Genomic DNA, 14,555 nt, shown 5'->3' with positions numbered 1-14,555 from the left:
CAGAGGTAAGAAGACAGATGTACCAACCACCTATGCTGCTATAACAAAGAATGACAAATGTAGCCACTTAAAAAAAATGCAAACCAGGGACTTCCCTGGTGATCCAGTGGTTAAGAGTTCACCTTCCAATGCAGGGAGTGTGGGTTCAATCCCTGCTCAGGAAGATCACACATGCCTCACGGCCAAAAAACCAAAATATAAAACAGAGGCAATATTGTAATAAATTCAATAAAGACTTTAAAAACGATCCACATTAAAAAAAAAAACTTGAAAAGAACCACACAAACTTATTATCTTACAAGGTCAGAAGTCTGAGGCATGTCTCTCAAGGCTAAAATCAAGGCGTAGGCAGGACTGCATTCCTTTATAGGGAGAATTCCTTTTTCTTGCCTTTCCCAGCTTCTAGAGGATACTCACAGTTCTTCACTTATGGTCCTTTCCATACTCAGAGGTTGAATCCTTCTGACTGATTATTCTGAGCTTCTCCAGGTTCACAACGCCTTTCAGCTCACTCTCTCCCACTTTTAAGGACCCTTCTGGTTGCATCAGGCCCACCAGGATAATTTTCCTATTTTTAAGACACAGTGATGAGCAACATTAATTTCATCTGCAACCTTAACTTCCCTTTGTAACCTAATATATTCACAAGTTCTAAGGATTAGGATATGGACATTTATAGGGGAGGGGAGGCATTAGTAAACCCACCACAACAGATATCGTTGGAGCTATGCTCAGTTCACAGTTTAGTGATGCTGGTATGGAACTATGAAATTTGGAAGACAATTTCAGGGTAGTCTGAACCATCCCTACAACCTGCCAGCCTCCCACATCCAAAATGGATCTGCCAAGGTGCTAGCCACACACAGGCTGGTTAAGACTCAGGTCCCCAGGATGCAAGCAGTGTCCTCTGTGATGCAGAGTTCTAATGACTCATCTTTGTAGAACTCATGGAAGTGCAAGCTCTCTGAGCTGCTCTCCATTAACCAACTGTTTAATAAATCCCCTCCATGTCTTTGGTGAATCACATTGACTGATGACACAGCATGCTGAAGCTCTCTGCTAGTTGGCTAATTTCTGATATATATTAACACTGTCACTTCCAACAATCGAGTGGGATGTGAAACCATGTCAGCCGTGATTGTGTCCCAACCATTCATGCCTGTATGTATGCTCTTGTAACGATGTAGTTTAATTAAACATCATACAAACCAATGGAAGACAAATATGAAAAGAGAGGTTTTTTTTTTTTTTTTTTTTTTTAATGTATACCAAGTAGAATGCCTTACAAAGACTGGATAAAAATGAGTCATTTCAAAAAAAGAAGAGACAGGAAATTAGATGGTAAAACAACTGTTAGAGAGAGGAAATATAATCACAAAAATCAAGGATTTTGCCGAAAAGTAGAAGTGGAGCCAAAAGTGAGAATTAGCTACAGTCTTATAAGAAGGAGGCGGAAGTGGAATATGGTAAAAACAAGGTCGGAGAAACCCTTGCTGATTAAAAAAGCAGTGTTAAGTGAAGCAGACCTCGCTTGTTCTGGCTGAAGAGTGGGTGAGTTAGGGGAAGCACACTGACTGAAACTGCCCACCCTGGCCAGGCACCGTAGTACCCACTTGTATGGGTTGTTTTACAACAGGAGGTCCTGGTGCGGAACACGGAACTAATAAGCCACCACCAACCGGAAGAGTTTGGGAAAGATAAGAAGGAGACACCACATGTCCAACCACCTCTCAGAATCCTTCTCGTGGCATCCATCTTGGCTGAGCAATGTGTATGCCACCAGGAAGGACTCTGCATCAGAGTGATTGGCCAAAGACAACCCGGAAACTAATCCTTTCATCATAAAATCCGAGACTGCGAGACACGTGGCAGAGCAGCTCTCCTGGGTTCCCTTACCCTACCGGTTCTCTGCTCAGGCACCCTTTGCAATTAAATCTCTTGTTTTGTTAGCTTCTGTGTCTCCTCAGACAATTTATTTCCGAGTGTTAGACAAGAACCCACTCTTGGGTCCTGGAAGGGGTCCCCCTTCCTGCAATAGGCAGGTTAGGTCTGACTAATGTGAATTTCCTGTGTCATCTACCTGAGGATGGATTTGAGGATGGTTCGAGAAGTGCTGTGCAGATATGAGGATTACCTCTGTAAGGGTGAGGAGGACAGCAGCTTCTCCATCACAACAGTTGCTGTTTCCCCAAATCCTCCTGCCTTTCTGCCCAGAATTAGTAGGAGTATAGGAAAACCATTCTGTCTGAATAAAATCTGTCAAGCTGTGCATGATTCCAGGCTGAAAGATCAAGCCATTGAAATAATGCTTCTTTGAAAAACTCTTCCAGCAAGTCCCAGCCCTTTCCTTGGTGACCTTACCCTTTGGAAGACAGTTATTAATTGGGGAAATATTGAAGTGCATCTGATGACAGATCTTCTGACCTCATCCTCTGTCTTGCTCTTGAGCACATCTAAAGAAGAGGATAAATACTTTCTTTAGTCACTATCTTAAAGCCTCCATGGGCCTTATGCCCGTACATGCAAATCTGGGTCCTAAATGAATTCAAGACAGTAGAAGGAGACAATCCAGGAGCTCTGGCTACACATTTCTTCTGCCTTTCCTTTTCTTTCTTTTTTTTTTTTTCTTTTTTTTTTTAATTTTTTATTCCTTTATTTCTCATGTGTTCCCCATCCTGAACCCTCCTCCCTCCTCCCTCCCCATACCGTCCCTCTGGGTCGTCCCAGTGCACCAGCCCCAAGCATCCAGCATTGTGCATTGAACCTGGACTGGCATCTCGTTTCATACATGACATTTCACATGTTTCAATGCCATTCTCCCAAATCTTCCCACCCTCTCCCTCTCCCACAGAGTCCATAAGCCTGTTCTATACATCAGTGTCTCTTTTGCTGTCTCACATACAGGGTTATCGTTACCATCTTTCTAAATTCCATATATATGCGTTAGTATACTGTATTGGTGTTTTTCCTTCTGGCTTACTTCACTCTGTATAATAGGCTCCAGTTTAATCCACCTCATTAGAACTGATTCAAATGTATTCTTTTTAATGGCTGAGTAATACTCCATTGTGTATATGTACCACTGCTTTCTTATCCATTCATCTGCTGATGGACATCTAGGTTGCTTCCATGTCCTGGCTATTATAAACAGTGCTGCGATGAACATTGGGGTACACGTGTCTCTTTCCCTTCTGGTTTCCTCAGTGTGTATGCCCAGCAGTGGGATTGCTGGATCATAAGGCAGTTCTATTTCCAGTTTTTTAAGGAATCTCCACACTGTTCTCCATAGTGGCTGTATTAGTTTGCATTCCCACCAACAGTGTAAGAGGGTTCCCTTTTCTCCACACCCTCTCCAGCATTTATTATTTGTAGACTTTTGGATCGCAGCCATTCTGACTGGTGTGAAATGGTATCTCATAGTGGTTTTGATTTGCATTTCTCTGATAATGAGTGATGTTGAGCATCTTTTCATGTGTTTGTTAGCCATCTGTATGTCTTCTTTGGAGAAATGTCTATTTAGATCTTTGGCCCATTTTTTGATTGGGTCATTTATTTGCCTTTCCTTTTCTATGGGTTTTCTGTGTCTTTTCTGAGTCTGTTTTCAGTGACACTAGGATCTATGGCTGCTCTAAAAGGAAGAGTTGAGTCATGGAATGAGTGAGAATCCTGGTACATGTGTGCAAATGCCACGCAAAACATATGGAATCTAGGTTCCTAACCCTTGGTCACCCCTAGCCCTCAAGGAGCAAGACAATGTAATTGTATGTAGATGGGTCAAGAAGCAGATATTTATGGTAACGATGACTCTATACATGAGACAGCAAAAGAGACACAGATATAAAGAACAGACTTTTGGACTCTGTGGGAGAAGGCAAGGGTGGGATGATTTGAGAGAATAGCATTGAAGCATGTATATTACCATATGTGAAATAGGTGGCCAGTCCAAGTTCAATGCATGAAACAGGGCACTCAAAGCCAGTGTACTGGGACAACCCAGACGGATGGGATAGGGAGTGAGGTGGGAGGGGGATTTGGGATGGGGGACACATGTATACCCGTGGCTGATTCATGCCAATGTATGGCAAAAACCACCACAATATTATAACGTAATTAGCCACCAATTAAAATAAATAAATTTAAAAAAAAGAAACAGATATTTAATATAGTTTCAAAACAATAAAATAAACCAATAGACAAAACTAAAATAAGGTAATTGAAGATTGAAAGGAAAAGGAAGTTGTGTGACAGAAATACATCATATACTAAGCAAATCAACAAATGGTATTTTAAGTTGATAAATCATACCTAAATTATTAATACTATTAGAAGTATTAAAAAATGAAACAGAAAAAAGAAGGTGTGGGACAGGGAAAGAATTGTTTCTTTCCATTGGGTATTCCATGGGATACTTTGAAGAAAGTGAAGAAGAACTAAAGGGCCTCTTGATGAAAGTGAAAAAGGAGAGTGAAAAAGTTGGCTTTAAACTCAACATTCAGAAAATTAAGATCATGGCATCCAGTCCCATCACTTCATGGAAAATAGATGGGGAACAATGGAAACAGGGAGAGACTTTATTTTGGGGGGCTCCAAAATCACTGTAGATGGTGACTGCAGCCATGAAATTAAAAGATGCTTGCTCCTTGGAAGAAAAGCTATGACCAAACTAGACAGCATATTAAAAAGCAGACACATTACTTTGCCAACAAAGGTCCGTCTAGTCAAAGCTAAGGTTTTCCAGTAGTCATGTATGGATGTAAGAGTTGGACTATAAAGAAAGCTGAGCACCGAAGAATTGATGTTTTTGAACTATGGTGTTTGTTAGAGAAGACTCTTTGAGAGTCCCTTGGACTGCAAGGAAAGCCAACCAGCCAATCCTAAAGGAAATCAGTCCTGAATATTCATTGGAAGGACTGATGCTGAAGCTGAAACTTCAATACTTTGGCCATTTGATGAGAAGAATTGACTCACTGGGAAAGACCCTGATGCTGGGAAAGATTGAAGGTGGGAGGGGAAGGGGATGACAGAGGAGGAGAAGGGGATGACAGAGGATGAGATGGTTGGATGGCATCACCAACTCAATGGACGTAAGTTTGAGTATGCTCCAGGAGTTGGTAATGGACAGGGAAGCCTGGTGTGCTGCAGTCCATGGGGTTGCAAAGAGTTGGACACGACTAAGTGACTGAACTGAACTGAACTGATTGGATACTCTCTTGTACTGTTTGAATATGTGTGTAAATAGTAAAACGTCTAGAAAAATGTACCATTAAACTTTTAAAAATGTGTTCATTTTGAGAAGCAGAAAGTGAGAAGAGAATCCATTTACTTTTCAACCTCATGTTTGTATTATTCCCAATGAATATGCGTTACCATTGAAATCTGAAACTTGACAGTGAGTGATTATATATTTATAAAGTGTGATATTATGAAACTATTTAAAATATTGTCATTGTGGAAGACACATAGCAAGGAAAATTGTTCATAATATATGACCAAACTATTAAGAAGTGTCTTAAATGCTATTCCCATGTGACCAAAATGAACTGACCATATTCAGAGCTTGTTTGATTTGGAGCTTAAAATATGTTTTAGATTGCTTGTTCTGCCAGTTATAAAAATTTCAACAACTTGCTAGCAATAATCAAGTTAAGATAATAAAAGTACAAACATTACAGCAAAATACTCATGTTGTCTATTCCCTAGAGATAACATTCTATTGTGGAGTCTTTTGGATTTTTTTCTATGAATTTAGAAATTTTTTCTCTGTACATATATACCTATAGACACACACACACATATGATTTCATTAAACAAAATGGGATAACTCCTCCTGTTCTAAAAAGGGCCATTGCCTTCTCTGACTAAAGTAATACAGAAGGTTAAAATATAAGTGTATCATTAATGAATAGCCCTATGTTAAATCAGTAATATGTTTGTTCTTTCACAAATAAATTTTCTCTGGAAAAAAAAATGTGTATCATTCTTAGACAAGAGCCTCATTAGTTTTTTTTCTGTATCCTTTTACATTTATAGTATGAACTGCTACAACAAGGATAGCATTTAAAATATTATCAAAATTATAAAGACTTTGAATTTAAAATGAGTTCAAAGACAATTAGCTTAAAAAGCCCAAAAGGCTTTATTGAGTTAACAGTACATTTAAAAAATGAAATTAATTTTAAAGCATTGATTTTTTTCTAAAAGAGGGAGATATTTAAATTGTTTTTTAATTCAGTGTTTCAACTCAAGAAATTGAAATTAACTCAATTTAGGTTTTCTATAGCGTTTGCAAATAGGTCTTGGTATTCATATGGTCTAAATATCACCGCATGCCAACTTCTCATAATTTGCTGTTTCCCAGAAAGCTGGATTCAACAGTCAGCAAGCTTGCCTTGAACAGCACTGCTTGGAAAATGGGGCTGGGAGAAGCACCATTTAGTTCTAGAGGCTGTCAGAGAATCAGTAAATGTGATGGTTCTATGCATGCAGTCTATAAAACAACGGCATTGAAGTTTTTGGCTAACCCTTGTGCTAGGGAAATCTAGTTTGGGAAAAGCTTAATTCACTCATTATTGTCATTCTCTGGAAAGCTGCCCCCCTGACCTTCATATCTGCTATTTTTTTCTTATTGCTTCCTCTTAGAACCATACTACATGTCTATAATCCCTGTGACGAAGGCAAATGGAAAGACTGCCTTCACTGAAAACTGGAGTAAGAAGGCACTTCTTGAGTCCAGTGCCCTCTCTGGCACACCAACACATCATGGTCTTGTATGACAAGAGGAAGGGCCACACGCCTAAATGAGGCCACAAAGTGGGGAACTCAGGCTCAGATTGGGTAGTGTGATTCATGGAAGAATTTATTAAAGCTCCCTTATATGTAAGGTAAGGCACTGGGAGCATATTCATCAGCAAATCAGATTTTTGTGTTCTAACCCTAGGGGCCCTCTAGGAAATAATTAGAAGAGCTTGGGTAAATGATCTAACCCTAATGTGACCCAGTTTCCTAAAGTAAAATGGGGACGATAAATAATACCTCTGTAAATTAGCTTTTAAGCACTTTCTTGACCCAATTTTGAGCACCTGACTAGAGGCCAGTCAGTTTCCCTTCTTGAGTAGCCAAGTAAGTCTACACTCCCAACCACCTCCCTTATCAAACCCTCATACTTCAGGCCTCTATAAACCCATCTTAATCATCCTAGGGCCAAGTAACAGAATTCTTGACAGCCCTTATGGCACAGAGTCTACTGAGATTATCCAAGTTAGCCAATTCTGAGTCTGTTGGCCCTGCCTTGCTCTTTCCTTCCTGCGGAAACCCCAGTGAAGGTGCTTACCCACGTGTTCTTCCCTTTGCTTCATTATCAACCCTGATGCTTCCCCTAGTGGCCCTGCATGGCATGCTGCATTTTCCCCGGGGAACTGTGGGAACAACAAAACTGCATCTTTCTGTTTTCTTTCTCTTGATCTGTGTTTGGCCTCACAATATTTCTCAAGGTTAAAACGACCTGCCCTGCACCACTCACAGATTGATTTGGAGACATATTAAGATACTGGATATGAAAGCCCTTGGAATAGTTTGGAGGGATCACAGACATGTGATATGTTCAGAAGCACCCTGTTCAGTATTGGAGAGAAGCAAAATACCAGATGACAGACACATTGTGGTACACATCACTGCACGTGTGCTCAGTCACTCAGTCATGTCCAGCTCTTTGTGACCCCATGGACTGTAGCCTGTCAGGATGATAGTCTACAATAATATATTTGCACTACATATATCTGAAAAATGACTTCTATCTAGAAAGTACACTGTAACTCCTATAACTCAACAATATGAAGACACAACCCTGGAGAGGGTCAAGGAAACCCACTCCAGGATTCTTGCTTGGAGAATCCCTTGGACAGAGGAGCCTGGTGGGCTACAGACCATGAGGACTCAAACAGTCGGACATGACTGAAGCAACTTAGCACACATGAAAAATGAAAGTGAAAGCTAATCACTCGGAAAGCTAGTCACTCAGTCGTGTCCAACTCAGTGTGAACCTATGGACTACAGCCCACCAGGCTCCTCTGTCCATGGAATTCTCCAGGCAAGAATACTGGAGTGGATTGCCACTCCCTTCTTCCAGGGGATCTTCCTGACCCAGGGATCAAACTTGGGTCTCCTGCATCACAGGCAGGTTTTTTTTTTTTTTTTTTTTTTTACCATCTGAGCCACCAGGGAATCCCTAGCACACATGCTAAGACACAGTCCAGTTTTCCAAGTGGATAAAATATTTAAAATGAAACATCAAAAAAGTTATATAAGCTCCTGAAAATATGCTTCAATAAACATCATCAGGAAATGCAAATAAAAATGACTGCACACACTGGGATGGCCAATATTTTAAAAAACTGGCAATACCAAAAGTTGGTCAGATTAGTGAGAAACTGGAGCTCCACACAGGAGTGTATGAGAGTTGCTGGTAAGAATATGCCACTTTGGCAAATAGTTGATTAGTTTCCTATAAGTTAGACATACCTTTATCATATTAACCAGCAATCCTACTTTGAAATATTTACTCAAGAGAAATAAAAGCACCTATAACAAAAATACATATTCAAAATATTCATAATAGGTTTATTCATAATAACCCCAGAAAAAAATCCACCTCAATATCCACCAACAGGAGAATAGATAAATTGTGTTTGTGCATATACAATATATACCACCCTCCTATAAAAAGAACCATGTATGATGGACACATGCATCAGAAAAGGTGTGTCTTGATGAATGGATAGAGAAGATATTATACATATATGTATTAGATAGATAGATAGGAATGTTACTCAGACAGAAAAAGAATAGAATGCTGCCAATTGTAGCAACATAGAAGGACCTAGAGAATATTCTGCTTAATAAAATAAATAAGACAGGGACAGACAAATACTGTATGCTACCACTTATATATGGAATCTAAAAAAAAAATACAAATACAAATGAATGTATGCAAAACAGAAGCAGACAAAGATATAGACAACAAACCTGTGATTACCAAAGGGGTGAGAGAAAGGGGGAGGGATAAATTAGGATTATGGAATTCAAAGATATAATACAAACTACCATGTATATAATAGATAAGCAACAAGAGTTTACTGTATAGCATGGGGAATTATAGCCATTATCTTGTAATAACTTATAATGGAGTATAAAATGCAAAAATATTGAATCACTATGCTGCACACCTGAAATGAATATAATATTGAAAATCAACTATACTTCAGTTTTTAAAAGGTAAAGTCTCAAAAATACTATTCTGAGAAGAAAAAAAGGAGCACAAAGAATATTGTATGATTCATTTCTTAACATGCAAATCTACTCTACAGTCACATAAAGAAGATGACTTGTCATGACCTAAATATGTAGTTATAGGGATGGACTATATACAGATTGGAAGGAACTTTCTGGAATAATGGAAATTTCTATCTTTGTTCCAGATTGGGAAAGGAGTATGTCAAAGCTGTATATTGTTACCCTGTTTATTTAACTTATATACAGAGTACATCATGTGAAATGCCGGGTTGGATGAAGCACATTCTGAAGGATATCAGCCCTGGGATTTCTTTGGAGGGAATGATGCTGAAGCTGAAACTCCAGTACTTTGGCCACCTCATGCGAAGAGCTGACTCATTGGAAAAGATTCTGATGCTGGGAGGGATTGGAGGCAGGAGGAGAAGGGGACGACAGAGGATGAGATGGCTGAATGGCATCACTCACTCGATGGACATGAATCTGAGTGAACTCTGGGAGTTGGTGATGGACAGGGAGGCCTGGCGTGCTGTGATTCACGGGGTCGCGAATAGTCAGACATGACTGAGCGACTGAACTGAACTGAACTGAACTGATGAAGCACAAGCTGGAATCAAGATTGCCTGGAGAAACATCAGTAACCTCAGATATGCAGATAACACCACCCTTATGGCTAAAACCAAGAAGGACTAAAGAACCTCTTGATGAAGGTGAAAGAAGAGAGTGAAAAAGCTGGCTTAAAACTCAACATTCAAAAATGAAGATCATGGCATCTGGTCCCAATTCTTCATGGCAAATAGATGGGGAAACAATGAAAACAGTGAGAGACTTTATTTGGGGGGCTCCAAAATCACTGCAGATGGTGACTGCAGCCGTAAAATGAAAAGACACTTGCTCCTTGGAAGAAAAGCTATGACAAACCTAGACAGCATATTAAAAAGCAGAGACATTACTTTGCTGACAAAGGTATGTATAGCCCAGACTATGGTTTTTCCATTAGTCACGTATGGATGTGAGAGTTGGACCATGAAGAAGGCTGAGCACTGAAGAACTGATGCTTTTGAACTGTGGTGTTGGAGAAAACTCTTGAGTCCCTTGGACTGCAAGGAGGTCCAACCAGTCAATCTTAAAGGACATCAATCCTGAATATTCTTTGGAAGGACTGATGCTGAAGCTGAAACTCCAATCCTTTGGCCACCTGATGTGAAGAACTGAATCATTGGAAAAGACCCTGATGCTGGTAAAGATTGAAGGCAGGAGGAGACGGGGATGACAGAGGATGAGATGGTTGGATGGCATCATCGACTCGATGGACATGAGTTTGAGCAAGCTCCAAGAGCTGGTGATGGACAGGGAAGCCTGGTGTGCTGCAGTCCATGGGGTTGCAAAGAGTTAGACACAAGAGAGCAACTGAACAACAACAACTGTTTCTGTGGTTACATGGGTGTGAATATTAACTGGAACTCAGTGAATTGTACAGTTATAATGGGTTCATTTAAATGTATGTCAATTACATCTCAATAAAGTTTATTTAATTTTTTAGGAAGGTAAATCAGTGAAAGGTCTAGAAGGTTTGACAATACAAAAACAAACAGGACCCAAAACGCATTTTAAATTTCTATTTCATGGTAGAAATACAGAGATAAAATGATTCTAATCATGTTCAGATGCCTGTATCCATCTCTGAGTATTGTGTGTATAGAACGAAGTTAGTGTGTGTGCCCTAGCCATCCCTTTAAAAGAATCATCTGAAATAGAAATATCAAAGACATCTATGAAACAAAAGCTTGACCATATTCTTTTACCTAATCAACACAGACTTTCTGGAAGCAACAAAGAACTTGAAGAAGTTCTTTCACTGGCACCACCCAACCCCTTCAATAAAAAACAAACAGAAGAAATCAAAAGATGAGAATAGAGAGGCTTGTGTTTGAGACCCAGCTTTTCTACTTACCAGCCTTGTGATTTTGGCAAGGTACTTAACCTTTTTCAGACTTGCTTTTCTTATCTGTTAAATGAGGACAGAAAATATAAGTCACAAATTCTTTGTAAATATTAATAGAAAACCATATGGAAAATGCTTAGCAAGGCTTGAAATATACTTTCAGTAAATAATGGCTAGGGAAAAAAAGGTAGCTCTTGTTACATGAAGTTTTTGTCATATATTCCTTTTTATTTTTTATCAGCATGTGTTCCCCAGAATTCCTGGGGCTTCAATAGCCTTTAAAGCACCAAAATTTCCACAGTTAGAATATATTCAAACTCCTTAGGAATAAGATAATATGTAAATGTTTTATATATTGTGTTATCACTTTTCTCTTGCTTGTTTCTTCTATAGGAAAATTTATGGAAATGCAAAAGGAATGTACAGATGACTAATTTCAGAAACCTAGGGAAATCAGAGGGGACAAATATGGCGGTTAAAATGTAGTCTGAATTTATTCTGCAAAGCATGCAAGGAAATGATGTCATCACTTGGAGTGTGGGAAAGTAGGAAATTCTTATATGATGTGTGGATGAGGAGACATCTCATAGTCATAAATGTTATGGCTGACTATCCTCAATGCTTAACTCTTACCCATCTTTCAGGCTTATTCAACTATTTATTTACAATTTCTAAATTTATTGAAATCTGTTCAACTGTTTTCAGGCAACAAACAGATGGAGTTTAGGATTGGTGAATTCAAATCATCAGGCTCACAAACAGAGAGAATGGACTCAGTCTAAGAACAGACTGCATTGTTGAAGATAAAATGAAAAGGTAACCTTTACACACCAGCATTTAACTGCTGGGAAGTTCCAAACACTGATGAAAACAGTTGGCTGTCCATCTGGAAGAGATACTTAAAATTAAGTTAAACACAGAGTGCTGTTTTAAGGTAACAATTGCTTCCTATAGATTCCCATTCTACTAAAGCCTCAAAGTCACAAAATATAACCTTGGAATCTGTTAAAGTATAAACCAAGGCATATTAAAATGTTTTCGAGCAAAAGTTGGTTTCAGTCAAGTAATGCCAAACCAGAAGTTCTCCAGCTAAAGCACAGATTTTTATGAAGTAAAAGGGGAAGCAAAGTAAAGAAATCATTGATTGGCTTGAGTTTAAGTTCTAGTTGGATGTTTGCAATTGGTTGCCCTTAGGGTTCAATTTTGCAACCTTGAAGTCATGCTGACCTAAGGTTAGATTTGGGTTTGCTTACATAGGTCACCATGACTTTAGAGCAATATTGGTCTAATGATCTCCTTGTTTAATTAGCTTAAATGTTAGAAAGCATCACCAACTCAATGGACATGAATCTGTGCACACTCCAGGAGATAGTAAAGGACAGGGGAGCCTGACGTGCTGCAGTTCTTGGGATTGAGAAGAGTTGGACACAATTTAGCAACTGAACAACAACAACAAAAATCTCAATAATCTCAATGCTAGGATATCTTCTGGAACTCTAAAAGTTACCATTGAATTACTCTAGTTTTTTATATTTATTTATTTGGCTGTGCCAGGTCTTTTCATCTTCATTGGGTGGGTAGGATCGGTAGAGGAATCTTTAGTTGCAGCAATATAGGATCCAGTTCCCTAATGAGGGAACCAACCTGGGCCCCTTGCACTGGGAGCACAGAGTCCAAGCCACTGGATCACCAGGAAAGTCCCTGAATCACTTTAAAATTGAGAAAGGTTGAAGGTAGTAACTAATGTCAGTAATTTATGATGAATTCAAACTCTGAAAATGCCAGATGTTAGGTTATAAGATATATATGATTGCATTTAACAAGTTTTTCTATTCACACAGTGATTCAAGGATTTTAATAAAGTGCTATTTTAATCAATAGCAAAATGCCTGACTAAAGCTATTAGCCTCAGCATTAGAAGGCTAAAAGGTAATGCTGTCCCAACTATATCATAGCTACCGAGATAGTATGGCAGCAATTAGCCTGGAAATATGGTTAAATTACTTAAGTGTTACCCAGAATAAATAGGGAGCAGATACATCACTTTTCAGAACTAAAATCACAGTGAACCCACACAGGTCTACAGCTGGTTGGTAAGTTCCTTGGGGAATCTTGTTCTGCCCCCTGCTATGCAAGTTCATAATCCTGGCCACAGGCTTCCAGGTCACTGGAGCAGCATCACAGTAGTTTATTCTCTTGCCTGACTACAAGGCTCCCCCGTGTATTCATTAGTTGCTACTAACTTTATGAAAGGCGAGACAGACACAGACTCACCAAGACATCTATGGACTCCTCCACAGGTCACAGCCTCCCTCGCCATTGGATAAAGGCCATGAAATGGGTTCTGAACAATGGAAAAGAGCGGAAGTGATAAACCTTTTGGTGGTCTCACTATTAAAAACATTTCATCATGGGATCCAGCCCTTTCTTCCCCTACTATGGCAATGCAAGAAGTCACAGAAGCCCCCCAGGACTCAGAACTCACTGTGTGGAATACAGACACAGGAGAAAAGCCCGAGACACAATAGGCCTTGCCTCAGAATGATATGAACATCCTCTTTTCTGCTACTGTTATTAAGCCAGTGGGATTGCTGGGTTTCTTTGTTATTGCATCATAGCCAACCATATGTTGACTAATATAAAGCGACAAAAAGAATCTTTCTGTTTTGACTATAACACAGAAGAAAATACCTTTGATTCCTCTTATGCCTCATAGGTCCCTGGGAGATTTCTGTTATAAAAGATAGCTTTGTTTGATAATAAACCAATAAGAAGGCTTAGATGTATAAAACAGTAATTTCAGCCACTTTCCAAAATTAAGAATCATATAACCTTCCATTTGTACAGCAATAGTAACTTTTTTCATAATGCTTTCATGCATACATCTTCACAACCGCCCTAGAACTTTTTTAAGTGCATAAAATCACAACTTTACTATTGAACAAAGTGAGTAATAGCCGGATTTTAAGTAAGAGGTCCAGGAACTAGGTTAGTGAGAGCACAGATGGGATAGGCTTCCATCTTTGGTCCTTCTGTAATCAAGAAATGCTCCACGCTTTCAGCCTTGTCACAGATTTTTACAAGCTCTTCTTTTAATAACCTTTCTCCATTGTGTTCCTGACTTATTACCGCCCGGGCTCCCAGCACTCTTATTTATATGCAGACTCATTCCAGCTGAACATCCCAGTGTTTATGCTGTGTTTACTGTGTTGTTTCCTAACTAGAGTCCATTATCTACTGAAACAAGAAGGATGTTCACAAATAAAACACAGCTTGCCTATGGCTGCCAGACCAGCCAAGCCCATCACAGGGGGCAAGGATGTAT

At 39.3% G+C, this 14,555-nt stretch overlaps 1 long non-coding RNA gene across 1 annotated transcript; it reads right to left on the bottom strand.

Annotated features, from left to right (window-relative positions):
* Positions 1-255: 255 nt before the first annotated feature.
* LOC139185667 (uncharacterized) lies at positions 256-14,301 on the bottom strand. The gene is made up of 4 exons (XR_011569159.1): positions 13,505-14,301; positions 11,240-11,293; positions 2,362-2,453; positions 256-568 (listed from the first exon to the last, which is right to left on the bottom strand). It is a non-coding gene; the product is annotated as an uncharacterized lncRNA (long non-coding RNA).
* Positions 14,302-14,555: the final 254 nt, after the last annotated feature.

This window comes from Bos indicus, chromosome 11, assembly GCF_029378745.1.
Source record: "Bos indicus isolate NIAB-ARS_2022 breed Sahiwal x Tharparkar chromosome 11, NIAB-ARS_B.indTharparkar_mat_pri_1.0, whole genome shotgun sequence".
NCBI classification, from domain to species: Eukaryota; Metazoa; Chordata; class Mammalia; order Artiodactyla; family Bovidae; genus Bos; species Bos indicus.
This window is presented reverse-complemented; position numbering and strand designations above follow the sequence as displayed.